The following is a 3,907-nucleotide window of genomic DNA, read 5'->3' as shown; positions in this document are numbered from 1 at the left end:
TATTTTTTAGAAATGCTCTGTTCAATTTTGAAATATTTTATCGATGTGTATACAAGAAGTAAAGAAATTATGATTACAAGTTTTATATGTATATATCGATAGAACATATTGAAATAAAAGAGAAGTGTTTCTACGAATTATTTTTTTAAAGAAAGTTATTAATTTTTTTTAAAACGTATAAATATAAATTTTTAATTCTAAATTTTGATAATCGTTTTATTTTAATTATGTACAAAATTATGTACCTTATCTATTTCTAAATAGTATTAAATAAATAGTTAGAAATGAATATTTTAAATGAAAAATATTATTTTAAATAAAAATTATTATCATTATTAAAATATTTTTCATTTCTCTTCAATAAGTTCTATTATTCTATAAAATTTGTATCGAAAATTTCTTTACAATCCCTATACGTATAAGTGAATTTTAATATATTCATGCATTATTTACAGAAGTAATTATAAGACATAAGGCTTCGTATAAAATTACGTAGTATTAATTATTCGAAGTACACAGACGCAAAAGGTTAATAGAATTCATGTAAATAATTGTATTATATTGTATTTTAAATTTTATTTTAGACTCTATCGATTTGTTTTATTGACATTTATTGTGAATTAAATAAATATCATTATGCATTATTCTCTTTTAATTTGTTATACAAGAATTAGAAAATTCAACCCTTTGCGTATGAGTATTTGGCCTGTAGCGAAATTTTTTTTTTTTTTTTTTTAATATTTTGAATTGAACACTGTCGGAATCATTAAATTGTTCACTCTTGTTTTACAAAATTATTTTTACTACGAGTCTTTTGTTTGAACTGACTAATCTTTTTAGAGTGCAATTTGCAAAAGATTATTATCAGGGTAATCAATGAGTTCTCGAGTGTTAATTCTTATGATATACAAAAATAAATAAAAAATTTGAATCAAGTATATCAAGTAATCAAAATTTTATTAGGTAGATTAAATAAAAATCAAGTATCTTATAATGAATATGATAGAAATAAAACAAAAATGAAAAAAATAAACACAAGAAATAATATCATGAAATTGAAAATTCATTTATTCAAATCATTTACATTTTCATTCAAAGTTTTAAACATTATGAAAAACATTATTTTAAAATATTATAAAAAACATCGAAAGACGAAGAATTTTTTACAATGAAACGCTTAAATTAAAGATTAAAATTTGGTAATCGAAATCGCGTGCTCGATTTTCGATGAAAAATTATGCCCTAATAATTAAAAGGATTATTGAACGATTTTAATTAGAAAAAAGAAAAACGACGTTGAAATGAATTAATTATGAATTAATTAAAACAGAAAAGTGAATAATAATTAAGAATAATCAAATTATTAAAAATATTGACGAGACAACAAAAATTAAATTATATGTTTATTAAATAAAAATTATTAAAATTATAAAAGAGAAATTATTACTACTCTATATTAATTTGAGGCACACGTTACATATACATATATATATTTCCGATATTGTCCTCCGGAAATTAAGTAATTCAATTCGTTCATAAGTTCTTGCATAATGCTCCTTGTGCCATTATTTTCCATTTTTTTTAACATGTCAAAAAAAGATGAATATTAATTATCGATTATTTTAGATTAGACATGTTTTTGAAGGATACGAATATTTTGCAAAATATCGAATGATATAGGTACATTGTTCAATGATATTTTTACATACAAATACAGAAATGTATTTCACTTTTCAAATATGAAAATCTCTCTCTCTCTTTTTTTTTAAATATTTGTATAAATAGAAATCATGGATATTGTACATGAAATTATAATACAGAATTCTTTCTTCTTTCCTCTTTTTCTTTTTTTTTTCTTTCTTTGTCTGACAGACTTCTCATATTTGAAGGACTAGAAATGCTATAGAGAATTTATTTACAACTATAATCTTTTTCGTTCTTTCCTTCTTTATTATTTTTTTTTTGTTTAATGTTATTAGTTATAGTATTCATTATGTGCATCATTATTTAGCTTTAAACGATTAATATAAGCTTTTTAAACGATTAAATTCGGTTAACCACTTGATTAATTACACAATGCAATTTTAATACATTCTATTCGTTTTAAATATATATAAAGAATATATATTTCTTCTTTATTTGAAAAGTAATTTTAATTTTCAATGGGTTAATGCTAGAACTTGCTCTCCATAATATATATATAATTATGTACATATTGTATATAGGATAAACAATAAGAATTAAAATAGTATTATGAAAATAATTTTATGTTACGCGTATATAGTTATACATATAAATAAAAATTAATTGAATAATAATGATGCGTCTATTATTAATGAGATATGTTAATTATCAACAATTACTAATTATTATTAATAATAATTTCAATAATATAATTTTTTTAAAGTATTTACATATTTTTAATAAATAAAATTAATAAAAATAAAATATTTGCTTAATTATAGTTCTAGCGTTAACGTTAATTTTTTTTCAAAAGCTGCTTGATATTTCTCGTGTACAAGCAAACATATATTACAAATTATGTCTAATTTAATTAATTACTTTAGTGCACATAGCTTGAATTATTTTATTCAATCGAATATTTTCACATTTTTATCTTTGGTACAATTCAACAATGAAAATAGCAATTAAATATTTTATTGACAAAATTAAATGTTAATTTTTTGGTCTTTTCATTAGATCGAGTAAATCAGAAAGATAGAAATATCTGAGTGAATTTTCCAAGTTTTTTTAATTATAATTGATCAAAAAGTTAAACTGATCCATATAGTGCAACTTTACTAGCGTAATAACGTTCTGATATATCGAAATAATTTTAATTATTTTTTCTCCATTAAGATCTCTCATATTGTTATAGTTACAGATAATTGTTATGTTTCACGATTAGGAATAACATGTATAATAATAAATTGTTCGTAATATCATCGCAGAAACTGTACAATTTGTTTTCTCGAGCAAGGATGTTATCACTTTATGTTCTTTTATTTTTAAATATTCATTTTTGTTCGCATTTCGATACCACATATTGTCGCAGTTATTTACACATATTAAAATAATTACACATTCAAATTACGTATAATCAATATTTACCTCGGTCTTATTCTTTCTTTTTCTGTGTGTCTTGTTTCATCATATCATTTTCATATATATATCTTATCTGCTGTACATCGTATTTAAAGTTCCATACATTTTATTCAATATATTATGAATCTGATGTAACACGAAGAGTAACAAATACAATCTACAATATAATTCGAAGTATTATATGATCAAATCTCGAACGTTATTTACAACGCCATGCAAAAATTTTTCCTTTTCTTTTTCTTTCTGATCTTTCGATCTCTGTATCTTTGGTTTTTTTTCTTAAATCGTATTACGCTAAATTAGGATTTCATTGTGAATAATATTCTATAAACAGCGCGTTATGATGTATCTTTGTTATTTTTGTTAATTGATGTGTGTATACATATATATGTATATATATATGTATATATATATATGTATAATTATAAACAAAATTTCATAATGTGAACAATGAATGTGAATATTGATCGATGCTCAACGTTCGACACTTGACTTTATCGCATTTTGTGAAACAACATTAATGGGCACACTGTGTTTGTCGATAAGTATTTTAGGCGTAGTAGATGATAAATCGAAATGATGGATTTTTACACGTACATTCCCAAGTCGTTTCAAATTTCATTTTAGGCGGTGATCTGAAATCAGATAATTTCAATAATGAATTTAAAATTATTGTATCAAAGTGAATTTGTATTTTTAAATAAAATTTATATAAATGTATATTTTGAAATAAAATTTTTTTAAAAGTATACAATAATAACTCTAACAAATTTAATAATATGATAACTTTAAAATTATATGA

General features: G+C 21.7%; 1 protein-coding gene across 2 annotated transcripts in view; it reads right to left on the bottom strand.

Moving 5' to 3' along the window:
• Positions 1-3,585: 3,585 nt before the first annotated feature.
• Positions 3,586-3,907, bottom strand: part of LOC102679326 — a 429,386-nt gene continuing 429,064 nt past the window's right edge. For both annotated transcript variants that reach the window (XM_006614941.2, XM_006614942.2), the window contains one exon: positions 3,586-3,742. The gene's annotated coding sequence lies outside the window, so the exon portion shown is untranslated. The remainder of the gene's footprint in view (positions 3,743-3,907) is intronic.

Source organism: Apis dorsata, unplaced genomic scaffold (genome assembly GCF_000469605.1).
Source record: "Apis dorsata unplaced genomic scaffold, Apis dorsata 1.3 scaffold_204, whole genome shotgun sequence".
Taxonomy (NCBI): Eukaryota; Metazoa; Arthropoda; class Insecta; order Hymenoptera; family Apidae; genus Apis; species Apis dorsata.
Note: the sequence above shows the minus strand (reverse complement) of the source record. Positions and strands in the feature narration are given on the sequence as shown.